Below are 18,369 nucleotides of genomic sequence, written 5' to 3'. Positions count from 1 at the left end.
AAAATAAAATAAATTGTTTCTCAATTTCACCTAATTGCCAGGAATTTTTGAAGTCAATTTAGCTCAAATATTGTCTTCTGTATAACACAGAAATCTAAAATACCTACTTGTTTATCACAAATGAACACTTCCTCTTATATCAATGTTTTGTTTTAATATAGAAAAAAGTAAACGAGAAAGACAGGAATGCAAAGAAGGAAAAAACTAAAGTTTAATGAGTACCCATATGTTCTGGCTTTGGGGCTAGACATTTTTTTTTTAATTTTTAAATTTTTGTCATTAGTTATGCAAAACAGTAGAATGCACTTTGATACACATTTTTGCTACCTGCCTTGATAGCAGATCCAGAATTTTTTCTTCATGTCATGTTGTCTCTTGAATATTAAGTCCAAGCCTCATTTGCAATCTAAAGTTGTATTAGATTTTAGAGCAAAATGAATTTCTAAAATAAAATTCTTTTGTGGATAAAACTTTAAATAATTAAACAGATGGAACATTTTCATTTTCAGCTTAGGTACTAACCCATGATGATGAGGTATTTAATATCAACAACTGTAGCAAAATGGGAGAAGAGAAAGAGAGAGCAAATGTGAAAACCCAAGGCAGAAAGGAGCTTGGCAAATTCAAGACAGAAGCAGTGTACTGTGACCTGCAGATAGCAACAAAGGAACAAGAGATGAAGCTGACACAGTAGGCAGAGGAAGGCCAAGGATAGCCTTCCTGTCTTCCTTCCGTCATTCAACAAATATTTATGCACATCTATACATGTCTATGTTAGCACTGCAGATTCATGGTAAAATGTTAAGCAGTATTTTATTATGGTTTCTTTTTAAAAATGCTTAAGACACAATTCAATCATTGAAAATCTCTTGCCTTTCATGATTACAGAATATCTTCATATCTTTCACTGATGTCATCTTATTTTTGTTTCCTTATTGCTATTTTAACTTTTATTATTTTTATTCATCCTAACACTCAGGAAAATAATCAATTTTGCACCTCCCATTCACTTAGTTTCCTTTTTAAGTTCTCTCATCAAGATAGGGATTTATAAAGGTCTTTTGTGAAAATCTTTGCAATCGAAAAATAGTACATGATTCATAAATTTTATTTCTCAAAGCATTCAGTTTGGAATGATTTTTTTTAAATTATATTATTTCAAAAGATAATACATTCCAGGGAATGTATGTGTATGATTAAATACATAACTTAAAACAATCATAGACCCTACGTGTCTTTCAGTTATTTTTTTTTTTTTATCTTAAAAATTTTGTCCTTTGCCAAGTAAATAAGGTTTTGCAGGCACCAAAATGAATTGCAAGTCACTATGGCCCTTTCTAATGTGCTGGGTTGTCATTCCTCTTCGGNTGTATTCTGCTGCCTTTCCTATCCTCTACTATCCCCCCTCCCCTCCCCTCCCCTCTTCTCTCTCTACCCCCTCTACTGTAATTCATTTCTCCCCCTTGTATTTTTTCCCCTTTCCCCTCACTTCCTCTTGTATGTAATTTTGCATAACCCTGAGGGTCTCCTTCCATTTCCATGCAGTTTCCCTTCTCTCTCCCTTTCCCTCCCACCTCTCATCCCTGTTTAATGTTAATCTTCTTCTCATTGTAATAGTTTTGAAAAGTGAGACCATTAAGAGGGGATTGGGTCATAAGTGCCCCACCCTTATAAAGGGATTAATGTTATCTCAAAAGTGAGTTATCAGTAGAGTAGTTTCCTGGGAAAAGGGTGAGACACAAAGAGTTACTCAGAAGTATAGTTATTAAGGCTGAGTAATATTGTTGCAGAATGAAACAACTTGGCCAATTTATCATACCAGATTCCACAAAAACAACTACATGTAATGGATCTAAACATATGGCAGAAGTGACATTACATACAGATCATTAGGGAATTTATGGTCTAAAAACTAGATGGTGCTAGGCAATCAAATCTGGAAAGAAAACAAGAAAAAAAGCACTGGTCACCTACCCCTATAGTTGATAGAAGATAAGTCCTAATATTCTAGGGATTAAAATGTTATGGAGAGAATGTAAAAATTTGAGAAGAAAACTGTGGAATAATTTTTTTTTACCTAGGATAAGGATAATATTTAATAAATGAAGTTTAACTTTTGAATATAATTTTAATTATATTCATTTTGAGAATACTTTCTTCCAAAAGACACTATTGAGATTATGGAAAGATAAGACACAAAGTACAAGAAGAAATTTTCCACATTATACAAGTAGCAAAGGATTAATATCCATAATGCATAAAGAAATTATATAAAACAATTACTAAAAGAACAAGCCAATAGAAAACCTGTATAATACCTATATGTCAACTGACATGAAAAAAGATGGTCAACTTCATTGGTAATAAGGAAGGTGCTGAAGAAGACCACAACAAGAGAACATTTTACACACACTAGATTGGCAAAAATGAAGAATCCTCGACAGGTGCAATGGTGTCTATCTGTAATCCCAGTGGTTTGGGAGGCTAAGGCAGGAGGATCACAAGTTCAAAGCCAGCCTCAGAAACTTAGTGAGGCCTTAGGCAACTTAGCATGACCCTGAAGAAAGAAAAGGAAGGAAGAAAGGAAGGAAGAAAGAAAGGAAGAGTCTGGGGATGTGACTCAGTGATTAAGTGCCCCTGGGTTTAATCCTTAGTACCAAAAAAAAAAAAAAAGTTAAATAATCTGACATTGCTAAGAATTGGAGATAGTATGAATATGAATAATATTATATGATAATAATATGAATATGATACTTAAGAACTCTTAAATTTCTAAAATGCCTGTATATTGATAAATAATTTTAGAAGATAATTTTATAAATTTTGTATGTTCATATGTTCATATCAGTCAACCAACAGTTTCTTTGCTGGATATAAACTTTAAAAATATGCATGTGTAATCAAAACAATGTCCTACAATGTTCAAGGAAGCATTTTTCAATAGAAATAAAAAATACCATATGAAATTGTATCATTGGAAAAATGAGTAAATTGTAGATTATTAAAATATGAATAATGTATACTAGTGAAATGAATGAACAATAGGGAATTCCAAAAAATGATGAACCTTAGAAACTTAATGAAGTCTCAGAAGTAGAGTAATTGTAGAATGCTTAATGAATGGAACCATGCAGATGTGACAACATTTATTTAAGAAATAACAATATAAACACAAAAATTAGGGTAGTAAATACCGGTGTTAAAGAAAGTGAATTGAATAGGGAAGGAACATAGGTAAGTCCATATTAATGGTCCCATTAACTGTGACAAAATTAATGTATAATACTGCTTATGGTGTCTCGATAGTTATATCAGTTTATTATATCTTATACCAATGTTCCTCCAAAGTATGCACTATAGAGCTGGTCTTTGTAGATGTTCTGCTACTTTAGAATTGCACGGTTGGAAAATATAGCATATGCTTTCTATAGGTAAAGGTTCACAAATCACATGGATATATTAAATGCTCAAGGAAAACACAGCGAAGTACCCTACTTTATTGTATTTACCTAGTGTTTTATTTATTTTATTGATACTAGTGTTTTCCAAATGTATCACTTAGGTAGCAGCCTCTCTTTAAGAAAGGGCCCACTGTGAGAAGGTTCACCAGCTTCCTACAATTTCAGGATCCACCAGTGTTTCCCTCAAAACTTCTTTCTCCCTGAGCTGCAGAACAAGGACGAGGTCTCCCTACAAGAATGCAGAACTTCTGAAAGGCGTGATCCCTTGAGTGCCTGGCCAAGACTTTCTCAGAATTACAGGGCTATCAAAGGCATTTTCCACCCAGCCCTGCTTCTCTCTCCTCAGAAGTATCTCTGCTTCTTGCCCACTCTTGATCTCTTGCCCTTTGACTTGCGTAGATGTTTCCCTCCATAAGTATCTTAATTTTCAATAAAGTTTTGGATTCTACTCAGAAGATCCAGGTATGCACAATCATAAAACATTTTTTAACCATTGTGTTACATAGTCCTTAGAAATAATGTTCCATAGCAGACTCTTTGGGACGTGGTACTTTAATCCAAATTTATTGCTATCTGTGTTTAATGTCATGAAATTGTAAAAATATAAATATATGTTTCATTTCATTCACACTTTTTAAAAATACCTTTATTTTATTTATTTATTTATTATTTTAATGTGGTGCTGAGGATTGAACCCAGTGCCTCACACATGCTAGGCAAGCCCTCTACCACTGAGCTACAACCCTGACCCTTCATTCATACTTTCATAGTAGGAAAATATTGTTTTAAATTTTTTCATGTCCTGTTCTACTCTGCATCCATTTTTCTTTAGTTTCAGAATGAGGGTTATGGGAACTTAATCTTTGGTGCCAAAGTAAATCACTCTAATATTTATTATCAAATAATTTTGTCATTCCAATATGTCATTTTGTTTATTTAATTGAAATAGGAATTTAAGTAAGACCCTAAGGACAAAAAATATAAGAATACACATACACACACATACGCACACACACATATACACACATGTACTCATGTACACACATACACATATATATCATGTTGTGTTTGTATTAATTTTCAAATGTAGTTTTAAAATTTTTATATAGTTATATATAAATCAAATTAAATAACTATAACATTCATATCAAAACTGAGGAAAAATTTGACAAAATAGGTGTATTAATCACCTTCACATTAGTACAATGAAATATTTGAGGCAATTAAGATGTAAAAAGAAAAGGTTTATTTAGTTTATGGTTCTGGAGGTTTCAGTGCAAAACCAGTCAACCCCCAGTGCTTGGACTTCTGGTGAGGTTGCCAGATGACAATGACAAGGAACATGTGTCATAGCAAACTGCTCACATCATGAGTCAGGAAGCAGAAAGTGGAAGAGCCTGGAATTCCACATTCCATTTTTAGGGCAGACCCCAAATGACCCGAGGTCCTCCTTGTTGGCCAACCACTCAGCAAGGTCCATTGTACTTTCCAATACTGCTGCCTCAGGACTAAGCCTTTACATATGGACCTTTAAGGAACACTCATTGAAGCCATGGGGGAACATATATACTTCCTTGGGTATGCAAAATATTCTTTGCCTTATAAATACCCTATACCTAGAAATATCCTCATGCCCTCATTCTTTTTAAAATTTAAAAGTAAATTAAATAATTTAATGAGAATAGCAACAATGGAAGAAAATAGTTCCAACAGAATAATAAAACCAAAGTCTTTCTCTCTTTTAATCAAAAACCTAGAGGTGATCTCATAGGAATCTAATCACAATTTTTTTTTTCAAAATGAGCAACTAAAATGTCACATAATATAAAATATTTTAAGAAATCATTCTTTCATTCATTAAAATAAGCTTATTAAACTTTGAGATGGCAGACATGCTAGGTAATGTGAATTTTTCTTGTAATAAGACTTAAAGCCTGAAATTTGCAAAAAAAAAAAATTATTCTAAGTTAGAATTCATTTTCAAGTACTTATTATGACTAGATCATATTTAGTTTCAAAATTATGATTTGATTTTTATTCAGAATAGCTAAATAATTCTTTTGGATGGGCATATTCAATTAAGAAGACTACATTCATTACTTTAATGAGATAAAGTTTAAATGAATCTCTCTTCATAAAGCATTCATATTGGATAGACTTTCAAATGCATTTGTCTTAATGGTTTCAAAATGTCCTTCCTCAGTACTCTTGAAAGGGAGGCTGAGTTAACAACCTATTATTATGTACTCCTTACTGAGCTGTTAATAGCTTTACAGTCTTTCAAAGAATACACCTGCTGCTCATAAAAACATTTATGTTGCTACAGAATTTGGCTGTGTTTAATATCATGTATTTGCAGTGACCTTGTGGAATACATACTGATCTGATTTTCTTAGGGGAAATAAAAACAAGAATAAAGGGCATCTATATTCATTTATTTGAATATATCAATGGAAACTGAAAATAATTTTATTATTATAAGGATTCTTTGATGTTTTTCATTAGTAGTTTTCACATTCTTGGTAAATTTTTTATGCTACTTGAATTTGTTTACATTTTTATTCTTGAAATTTCATTGCCTAATTTATGTCAAAAAGATTAATATTCACATATATGTATATTTTAATTATAATGATCACATAAATGTTATTAGAAATATCAGCATGCCCACAGAAGATTTTTAAAAATAAGAATTGGAATTAATTTAGACCTTCCTTAAAATTTCAGTAACAGAAAATCTTGTATATAATGAAAAAAAATGGAAAATTTTACGTGAAGAAGTATTCTGCAATTTTTCATGATTGAATGCAATATAAATTAATGGTTTGGGGCTAAGTTTCAGTTGGCAAAAGCAAATTGCTCCCAATACCTGCATTTGATCCTTCATTTTATACAAGGACATTTAAAGAAGGTAATCAATGCAATCATCATTTCCATATGTCCCTGGATTCTTGTGATATCATGGAAAAAACACAGCAAAGTGGATGAGTTAAAATTTTTCTGTCCTACCTAATTTAGTTATTCCTGAATGTGTATAGGTATTACAACTCATGTTACCCACAACTCCTTGATAATTCTCATTTAGTGAATTATGCATGAAAATATTTTTATTTTAGCAGATTTAACAACTTTATGTTTTAAAAAGACCACCATGTAGTTCTGAAGAGTTGGTTCAATTGTGGTTCACCATAGGAGTGAAGGTTTTTTGTTTGTTTGTTTGTTTGTTTTCATCTTTGGCATGGCAAAGAGATAGTAGTAGATGCCAGATGTATAGTCCCTCTAAACTCCCAAACATAAAATATTCAGGGATTATCCTGTTGTACCAATAAGGGATACTTTAGTAAGAGTCAGATGGTCATGCCTTCAGGCTCAGGTAATTGACCAGAGACCCAATTAACTAAAGAAAAATCTGCCACCTGAAGAAATCTTTAGATGTTGATGTTATACCCACTTAAGTTCTTAACTATACACAATCATCTAATGTGCCAGACCCCAGGGCACTTGACTGAGTTATGCTAACTACTGACATGGAATTAAAAGATGAAAACTTCTGTGATTCTCAGAGATTAAATTACCAAATAACCAATGTAATTTCCATACACTAACTCAAAATAAAGTTCATTATTATATGTCTTATGCTTCTACCACCAACACAGATATCTATTTAAATATATTAACAAAAGCAGCAGTAATATCTTATGTTTGAAGATAATTTTCAGTTTAGAAATCATTTCATACATATTATTATTTGATGCATAACAATTCCAAAGTGTGGATGCAGCCAAGATTTTATCCCCATTTTTCATCTGAGCAGGCTGTGGCTCAGTCATAAGGTGACATGGTTAAGTTGACCTGTCTTGTGAGTCACAGAAAGATAACCCTGTTTTTGTGGATTCTAATCCAGTACCTCAATTAGTAAGACCATTCAGTTTGTCAGTAAATATTGATAATCCTGTTGAAAACTCAACAGGATTTGAAATCCGTTTAAAGTGTTGAGAAGTGCATAGTCTCTTTGCAGGCATCATGGGTATTCTCCTGAACTCATTGTGATGGAAAAACTAAAATGAAAGTGGAAATAAAGGATATTAGTTTGGCTCATTCTTTCCTGTTTGCCAGAGCATAGATAAATAATTAAATTGCTGTGTAGAAGAAATAGCAGTTTCATTCTTCCTAATGAGCCTCTTCTCTGAAAAGGTAAAAAAGATAGGTAAATAGTTTGAACGGTGAAAAGGTAAAAGGAAGGTGAATTGTGTTTTGAGTCCAATAGTAGTATTTAACAAAGACTCAAAACTTCATGAAATAGAAAACATAATTGATTTAAACCTTTGTTAAACTAAGTACTTTGAATTTCAGAGTTCTTACACTACAATTAGGACTGTGGTTTGCTTCTGTATATAAAAATCGATATTAACTGATTTTTCTTTCACATCTGTGCTTGTCAATCTATTGAGATTGTTACATAATCTCTAGCATGTTTAATATATAACGTTGTTAGTGAATTTGACTGTTTCCTATTACTTGATGTTGGAAGCTACATAGTGCAATAAGTAACAGCATAAAATCTGGAGCTGCACTCTCTCTGGAATTCCAGTCAAGTTCAAATCTCAGTTCTGTGACTAACTCATTGAGTGACATTGGTAATACTTTGTCATTCTATACCTCAGTTATGTCATCTGTACTTTACACAGTAGCTTTAAGGATTTTCTGGATATTGGGAGTGCTGAGTGTTAGCAATGTGGTAAGCAGTACTAACATTTAAAATTTTATTTAGCTACGTTATATTCTCTTTATACTTTTAATTGATTTGTTTTGACTAATTTAACTTGTCATTTCAGGCTAAAAAATCAAACTATTTCAGAGAATTAGACAATTGGCATATTTAAGTTAATTAATTTTTTGGTATGTGCCATTAGCCAATGTAGTGACAGAAGGTAGGACCAATGAACTATTACATATTAGATTAGGGGACTATAAAACAAACATATTTAATTTGTTTTTCCAGTTATCTATTACTACGTGACAAATTACCCCAAAATATAATGTCTTAAAAATTGCAATTTATAAATGTTATATTTCATGAATCTGAGTCAGATATTGCAACAGGTCATAGGAGACGCATCTAATCTCTGTTTAACAATCTGGGACCTCAGGTGGCATGATAGAAAATTGGCTGGTAACTGGAATGCACAGGGACCAGCCACATGTCATCTGATCTTCATCTTCATATTTTCTTTCTCTCTCTGTCCCTCATATTCTCTCTCTCTCTCTCTCTCTCTCTCTCTCTCTCTCTGATTCCCCATCTCTGTCTTTATCTCTATTTCTCACTCTCCCCTTCCCTTCTTCCCATCCTGCTGCCCCTCTCTTGCTCTTTTTCTCCCTCCTTTTTTCCCTATCCGCCTCCTTTCCATCTCACTCTCTCCTGGGCTGCTTCTCTATCCACATGGCTATCTTGGGTTCCTATAGCTCTGCACTCTCTGGCTAGTTATGTTTCTTAGATTGCAACACAGAGCTCCAAGACAACAAGTGGAAAATGCATTTTCTTAGAGGCTAGGCCAGAAATTGGCAGCTTATCACTTCCATCTTACTTAACTGTTTAAATCAGTCATAAATTAGATCAGATTCAAGGGAAGAGGACATCGACCTATCAGCCAACCACTTTTGCTGAACATGGTCATATAGGAGGAGAACAGAGGCAGGGAAACCCAGAGCCCTTTGCTCCCACTCCTTCCCAACTCATTGACCAGCTTTGGAGAAGGTGCTGGTAGGATGGGAAGAACCTTTTGAGAAATCAAATAAAATTGCCAAATGGGTTCAGGGCAGCACTTCTGTTGCTCCAGTGGGAACAAAATACCTGCACAGGCATGAGCTTCAGAGCAGGAACGTTGTAAATCTGAGGTGTCTGCACAAGAGTTAACGGCTCTGACATATGCACTGAAAGCTGATATTTCACAATTAAAATGAATGGTAAAATTTTTAAAAAAAGAAGTATAACAATGCGCAACCATCTATTTTTCATACTAGTTTATTTTAGGCCTCGTATTAGTACATTAATTGCTTTACTTCTCATTTCTAGCAATTTAAAAATATTTTTTTTTCAATTCTGGGTCAAAACAAATTCATTAAATTTGAATATGTATAACATTCTAAAAATTCAAAGCAGATTTAAATAATTGTGTACATAGAAATATTGTAGGATGAAAAAATCATAAATGTTAATCATAAAAAGATAATTCATAAGTCAAAAAAAGGAAAAATGAAGAAAAGAGTAGTGAAAAGAAAAAAAATTTCCACAGAATTTTTCACTTTTTTGAGTCTGTATAATACATTAGGTTTTGCCAATGTATTTACAACAAATGAAATATAATATGATCAAATTATCCAAATTTTAAAATAAGGTGACTTCTGCATATTCAAGGAAAGAGAAACTATTACTAGCATCCCCAGCCTCCAACATTAAAATGAGAAACTTTTCTGACTACCTTTTCACTATAGTGGAATCATCTTTACCCTAAATTTAACTTATTGCTTTATCATTCGTAATTCTCTTTCCAATTCAATTTCAAAACCACTTTACATATAAAAGTAAATGTGTTCATTGTTTGATAATAATACAGATTGATATAATGTTTCTAGAAAATCACCTTGCTTTGTTTTGAATTCCTCTACTAGCATTTAAAACTCTCTGCAATCATTTACATATTTAAATATCCTTTGGTTTCAAACACCCACACCTAAACTAGAAAAACATTTTTTGTGTGTGGGTGTAGTCTGTGGGAATTTGTCAACTACTGCAATCTATTTATTAGTATTATATTATTTTACCTCAGTGATGAGCTATTCAGTTCCCCATTTCAGTATCTTGATAAAAATGTTTTTTTAAATTGTATTTAATCACAAATCTTGAGATATTAGCTCAATAGAATAGAAGAAGAAGAATGAGGGGAAGGAGGAGGAAAGGAAAAAAGGGGGGAACATGAACTGAAATTAAATCTCATGTATTAATTTGTTGAGATGAACCCAATGACTATGTATAACTGTAGTGCTCTAATAAAAATAAATAAATAAATCTTAAGGTATTCATCTGATGCCCATACAATATCCTCCCATGAAATTTAAAATCAATAACTGAGCTAGATCATTACCTAAAAGTATTGGGTTATTTAGAGCACAATAGGACACTTTTCAAGTCAAGACCATTATCACTGATAAAGAAAGTTTCAAATCTCAGTTGGGGTGTGGAGGAGCTGCATTTCTTGAAACTTACACTGTGTAGTTTTGTAGATCAATATTAACACATATATTTGTTTTACACTTGAACAAAACAAATGTGTGTCATCAGAGAGTAATTAAGATTCATAAACAGATATAATAAAAATTCACCCTGACAACAGAATATATTTAAAAGTATCCCCAACCCTGTTCTCAAAGAGGCTAAATAATTCCCCTGCTTGAATATTTGAATGAATTTCTGCTTCTTTTTTTAATTCAAGACAAAACTCAAACATCAAGTTTTCTTATAGCTGATTGGGAAATGGTAAAAATATCTATATTTGCAACTGATAATATTTAGTGGAAACTTTTTTTTACAAAATATATTCTCGTGATCTATTGGCATTCTAATGGGAAATCTAGTGAAATCTTATCCATTTTGTCTTACTTATTATTGACTTTAGTTATTTCAGAAACTCTACCAACAAAGAAGTACTTTTGGAGAGCAGTCAATCTGCATGTGTTATTTATTTAATTTTCATAGATTTGTTCTCTGCTATCCTTTGTTTATCTATCCTACAATCCAGTCAGTTATCACTATTATGAAAAAGCATAATTGCTTTTTTTTTTTGGCAGTATTGAGAATGGACCCAGCTATATTGAGCTACATCTTCAGGTCTTTCTATTTTTTATTTTAAGTTCTCCCTAAGTGGCCCAATGTGGCCTCAAACTTGTGAATCCTCAGCCTCCTGAGTAGCTGGGATTTTAGGCATGTACCAAAGCACCCAGCTACATTGTTCTAAAAATGTATTATTTCCTCTAATTTACTTTTTGAAAGATCACATCCAATACTTGGGGTAAAATTAATCAAAGAGCCATGTCAGTGTTGTAATGATTTAACTTAGCATATGTTCAGTTCAACATTTTTAATACCACTTAAATTTAAGAAACTCAACATACACACACTGATGTTTCCAAAGATATTTGGTGGGTTTTGTTTTTTTCTATGGTATTTATTGCTAACTTATGTTAGTTTTTATAATAAATGTTATTTTTTATCTAGCTTTTATGTAGTAATTTTATAATTTGACCTAAACGTTACTGTCAGTAGAAATTTTTAGACTTTTCTAAAAATAGTAGTTTATACTTTGTGTAATCCTCAAATATTCTTCTAATGAATGTGATTTCCCCATTTTAGATAAAATATTTTTATTATTCTCAAGACTCTAATAAATATGAATTCCATGAGGGTTTTCACTTCTGATATTTATATTTTCTACTTTTTCTATTAGTATATTGTTCTTATCACCAAATTTACATGATTTTAAAATTCTGATAAATTATATAAAACTTTAAGGAGTGACAAATTTAAAATTGTTTCTCTATAATATACTTTTTAAGGAATATTATGAATGGATTTGGGAATAAAGGAACTTTCTTTAGGGACAAGTATTCAGCTTTAAAGATTTCATTTTTACTTGAACACCTTGATAAATAAATATAGAATGGTAGAGTAAAATAAAAATCAATATTCCACCTATATGAAGGTAGATTACATGAAGACAAATGGAAAAGTTAAAACTGATAAATACCAAAAATATGTATTAAAAAATACTTCAGAACAAATCTTGAGGTTTCTTTTAATATATATGGTTTTATAAATTATTTTTGGCAAGTAAAATCTTAAATATTCTCCATAATGTTCCTAAGAAAACAAATTGGCTATCTGACACAATATTATTGCATTTTGATTATGGAAGCATTAAAAGCCACCAAAAACAGTATTTCTCATGTCTCATCTGGATTGTAATTAATTATGCAAACTTACTTTAAATTTCTATAACGATATTTAAGAACTTAAAAGCTAAATGTATGGAGCAATTAATTCATTAATTTCTTCATTCAATCATCTGGATCATGTATCATGAGAGCCTACAATATGCTAGGCCTAAGAATACTGTTTTAAACAGTGGGAATATAAAGGTTAACAGATGAGCAAAATAACTACACATTTTTTAAAAGACCTCTCACAGCATCTGCAAGATTACTTGAAATCATAAACCTAACATTGCCTTGGATTAAATTTAGCACTACCTCTTGAAAATTGCTTCTTAAATAAAAAAATAATGCTAGCTTACATGTCTGCTGAAGCTGTACATGTAAGAGTTGTACATGTTATTTTGCTTCGTCCTTACAGAAAGCCCCATCCTTTTATATGGATACAGATATTCTATTTTTCAATAATGAACTAACAACTAGGTATCCATTAGATTCATTCTAACACCTAAACTTGGTTTCTAAAGGTCACACTATAATAATTGGACCATTTACCTAACAGTAAATATAGCCACTATTTGACACAGTTACTTATTTATGTCCAGGTTATCTTCTTTGTGAAAATGAGCTATAAATGTTTAATTCCATATCAATTTTCCTCTGCCATCAGATATGTTTTTGTGCCATCTTCTACTGTGGCTCATCATTTAATCTTCAGGGAATGCATTTAATTTTCACTTTAGGTGCAATAAAATACATATTAGAAGAAATGTATCAAAAAGCATTTATTTTGGATTACTGAGAATAATCAAGAGTTGATTGAAGTAAATTATAGCCAGAGTATACTAAATGATACTTCTCCACAAGTACAGTCAGAATGTACTTGTGTATTTAGAATAATTGTTTCTGTGTTTTTCTTGATTTTGCATATTTTTAAATTTTGACATAGCAGTGGTTAATTTTTATCTAAGGAAAACAGTTCAGAACACCCTATCCACTATCTTAGGTCACCCTACCAATGAACTTAACCACTTGCCTCCTCAAATTACTCTGTGTTGTGCATTTTAATGAATATGAAAAATATGCAGCTTTCTTGGTTTCTGGCAACAGAACACATCTGTGACTATTATTATGGATGTCCAAAATGTAGATTTCAAGGCAAAGTAGAACCTCTCAACCTCAGGATGGCTGGAACCAGGAAAGCTGAGGTCATTCAATTTCAATGCAGTTTCTCTTTTTGTTGCTCCTTATCAATCACTAAGAAGAAATCTGTGATCTTTCTATTTGCTCTCATTTCTGGGATGATGGGCCCCATCTGTGCCTGCTAATGGGGTATATGCGATCCCAGGAAATACAATGTGAGCTAGAAGTCTTCCCAGCATGTGCAGCTACATTGAAGCAGCAGTTTCGTTAGTCCAATTCCCAGTGATATGTGACCAGAGCTGTACTGGACGCATCCTGTGTTAAATGGTTTAGGTTTTCCTTTCTGGATATCAATCAACTGACATTTGCTATATATCCAGAGCTCCTTTGACTTTTCATTTTGCTTTGTTTTATTTTTTGAGGAAAACATTCAACTCATATTTGAGAAAATTGCAGTCTACTTAGAGATATGTATTAAAGACATTGAAATAACTGGAAGAGGGAAACAGATCTTATAAAAGAATATGCTACAGACTGCTTAGAGTTAAAGAATGAAGAGGGTTTTTTTTTAAAAAAAATTAATATGCCTAGGTTTTCCTTCTGTATAATATCTTTTATAATATTAAAAATGCCAATCTTAAATGTATTTTAATCTAAAATATGAGTCATGATTGAAAAATATACAGTCAACAGGAAGATTATGAAACATCTCATAAACACTGACTAATAAAGAATCTTTTAAGAGGTTTAATTTCCCCAATGAATATGAATGTATTTTTTCTAAAATTCTGAAATTTCACCTATTATTTTCAAATATTGCAAAGCCTTAACACATATTGATCACACATTAGAACCAAAAAAAAATTCAATGAACTCCTTATAGTAAAAATCTCACTATGATAGGTGAGAGAAAAAGAGAAGAAAATATATCACCAGATCAGGGGAAACACCAGCACCAAGTCATGTAACTGGGAAATCCTAGGACAGCTTATGAGGGTCCCGACTGGGAAGTCTCTAGCAGAGTGTCCTTTCTAGGAGTTAAACTCTAAAGTCTTATTCCCAGTGAGATTCTTTAAATACAAGTTAGAACAAAGAAAGCTCTCTTCTATCAAACTGTGTGACTTAGTGATCCTGTCATGGACACTTTGTCCCCTCCCCAAAGGGAAGGAGTGATAACCTTGAGATAAATAAATGTCTCTGAATTGTTCAGAGTGAGCTAAACCCTTCAAAGAGTATGCATTCTACAGATGTTCTATCAAGGATGTGAGAAAGTCACAGCAGGCCATGACAGGAAGATCTTTAATATTTTCCTTAGCCCTCTAATGGCTCACAGCAGAAGAGAAGGGGCCTACCTTTCTGGCATATAAATAATTATAGAATTCAGTTGGTGGGTAGAACTTTGGTGACTATGTAAGCCAAAATCTATGAGGGTGCCCTAAAACCTCATACATAGTGAGAATTCAGCAAATGGCTCTAGAATATATGGGTTTTAATTTATTTAATTTATTATATGAATACATCAAACTCTTGAAGGTGTCATACCAAGGTACACAACAGAATCATAATCACATCCAAGATAGGAGCATTCCAATCCAGAATTCTGTATGTGTTGCTCCCCATGGACTCAGGCCATGTTACCTGATTGTAGACTGATACAGCGGAGGGACTCAGCACCTGAGCTATTGTTTTTCACAAATTTACAGTTTGAAAATCCAGTGCCAAAGGATCCAAACTCAAGGAGGAGCATCCTTTTTAGTGTCTGTGAAAAAACTGGTGCCTACGAACATAAAGCTGAATTGAGTATTCTAGGTAAATCTTATTGTTCCAGTTTGACTCCCAGCAGCTTGATTCTCAGCATCTGGAAAGGAACAGTGCCTGAGCTGAAGCTCCAGGATCTTCCCATAGGAAGGGAACCATAAGTAAAGGTCAAATTCTCCAGAGAACGATACATATATGCCCTGTCTGACAATGCCCTACATGTACATTATTTGTTCCGAACTATTTTTTGAAATGTGAACATATAAAATAAAAACTGTATATTTTATTTTAGGAAATGATATTCATAACAATATATTAAAGTTGATTGTTACTATATCCCCACAGTTGTCACTATCTTAATCCAAGGAGAGGTAGGGCAAGCATTACAGCGTGACTGCAGGTGCCCTGGGGCCAGTGAGCACCCTCTTTATCTATCCGTAGTTCAATGTGCTTTGCCACCCATGGAGTTAAGCTTTTAGAACTACACTTTATGTAATTTATTTGCTACCTGACAACCTGTCCTGACCCAGAAGAGATTGCAAGTGATAATCCTGGATCTTACACAGAGAATTTTTAAAAATCATATTTTTTTAAAATTAGTAAATACTTAGAAAAGATAGATAATACACCATATGAAAACATATGGATATAACCATTGCAGTCACTTAAGTGTGAAATTGGTAAATTTAAATTGTATGTGGAAATCAATATGCTAATAAGCTAAGCATGAAACATAAGGAGTTAGAAGGCAATGTAATTAACACAAAGAAAGTAAAAAGGGGGAAGAAAATAATTTATAGTAAAAGCAGGTATTAAATGTAATAGGAAACAGAGGAACAATAGAGAGGGAAACAAAGCCAAATGTTCATTCAAATGTCTGGAAAGTTTGATTATTAAAATAAAATACAAAAATAAATAATATTAAGGGTGATAGAGGAATTTTACTACAGATTCAGCAAAGATGAAAAGCACATCAGAAAATTTCATGAACAACAGAACGCATTACTAAGCATTGTTAATGGTATACCTGTCATTCAATTAGCAGTTCCATTAGGACACAAATTTACGGTACAAACTCCAGAAAAGCATGCACATATACTCTGTTAAAACATGTTCATAATTCAGCCTGCCAGAATGAGTACTGGGAGCTCGATGGCTCTGTGCTAAGCATGGTCTCTACCTACTGACAGCTACTTTGAATTGGAGTTGATGTGTCAGCCGAAAGGCAATTAGCCATAGCTCTGAGTTAATAGTGTCCTGGGCTTGTCATGGATGAAAGCTAACTCGGTTTTCCCAAGAGCTTAAAAACACCAGAAGGACAGAGGGCTGCTATGTACTATGAGAGAACTCCCAGTGAGAGACTGCTTTGTGAGGCCTCTTCTGCGACAGGCTAGCAAGATAGAAGATGTAGAAGAAGGCAGCTGCCATCATGCTGGTGGCGTCTGGCTGAGGACCCGTTTCAGCACCCTTCCTGCTGGAGCATTTTTATTCTGGGGATGTAGCTACAAATGCACTTGAATATATAACAGCAGAAAAGCTAAAAGCTACCTGCAGAAGGTGTCCTTTACTCCTTGTGACTTTACTAAATAGGAAATTACTATTCAGCTGTGTATTTGTGAAGCAAAAAAGGTATAATGTGTAATTATTATGGAGGCTATTCTAAGAGAAAACTTTTGAATTCTTACCTCCTCGGTTCAGGGATAGAATTCAATGCCTTTTTCATGACTTTACAATTTATCTCTCAGTTATCAACTCATTTCATATTGTGAGGCAGCATTCAAAATACACCATAACTCTTATGTTGCAGAAAATTCTATGAAAAGTGGATATTCTCCTCTTGCATATAGGATGTAAAAATTCAAATGTTCCGAAAATTTATTCTAGAAGCAATATCATTTCTTCTGACAGTCTACATTTTTTCTCTATAATATGGGTTTAATCTCTTTCATTATAAAGGCCTTGATATTAGCCAACTCCTTCCTTCAACCCTTTGTAGATGATTATGGCCATCAATGATTTAGAGGCCTTGTTTTATTTCTTTAGAGTTTATGATTGGTAGGTAAATAGTTATTTGCTTTCTACTCTCAAAATTACACAGCAATAAATATAAGTTGCAATTTTTCTGTTTTGTCTTTTTAGTCAAAATATTGCTGTCATTAACACATTTTTCTTTGTATTTCCTATTCAATAAACAGTTTTATTATTTTGGGTAGAGATAGCAAATTAGATTCTTCAGTTTGACACTGAACAACTATAAAGAATATAAAGTTCTGACAAATAAGGCCATAAAGTTTAAAAATGATCTTTAAGATAAGAACTTTTTTTCAGTAGCTTAAGGGAAATGATTTTCATAGTTCTAAATCTTAAAGCATCACCGGCAAATACATGAAAGTTGGCATATTGTATGTGTAGATTTTTATAACTTTGTTTTTTAGTCTGGATCTCCCTGACTACTCCTGAATAGCTGTAGTTTTCAGGCAAACCATAAATGAAATCTCAATGGGAATATTATAGACAGAATTTAAACATCAAATAAGTGATTTGGTTAGGCTTTGAAAGTCACTTTCATCCCTGAAAGTTTTGAGTGAGATTTATGAAAAGAATAGAAAAAATAACTTAAAAACTTGTTGACCTGGTTTGATCAAAATTCTTGGTACCTGAAGTATGAAAGATTTTTTTTTTTCAATTTTGGAATGTTTGCCTATACATAAGATACTTTGGGATGGGACCTAAGTCTAAACACAAAAATCATTTAAGTTTCATATACCTTATACACATAGCTTGAAGTTAATTTGATACAATATTTTTAGTGCACTTGGTTTTTTTGTTTGTTTGTTTGTTTGTTTGTTTGGTACCAAGGGTTGAACTCAGGGGCACTCAACCACTGAGCCACATCCCTAGCCCTTTTTTTTGTATTTTATTTAGAGACAGGGTCTCACTGAGTTGTTTAGTACCTCTCTTTTACTGAGGTTGGCTTTGAACCTGTAATCCTCCTGCCTCAGCCTCCTAAGCTGCTGGGATT

General features: G+C 32.8%; 1 protein-coding gene across 1 annotated transcript in view; it reads left to right on the top strand.

Moving 5' to 3' along the window:
* Positions 1-18,369, top strand: part of Epha6 (EPH receptor A6) — an 800,746-nt gene that overhangs the window by 495,249 nt on the left and 287,128 nt on the right. The window lies entirely within an intron of this gene.

This window comes from Marmota marmota, unplaced genomic scaffold, assembly GCF_001458135.2.
Source record: "Marmota marmota marmota unplaced genomic scaffold, marMar, whole genome shotgun sequence".
NCBI lineage: Eukaryota > Metazoa > Chordata > Mammalia > Rodentia > Sciuridae > Marmota > Marmota marmota.
The sequence above is the reverse complement of the archived record's forward strand: the minus strand, read 5'-3'. Positions and strand labels throughout refer to the sequence as shown.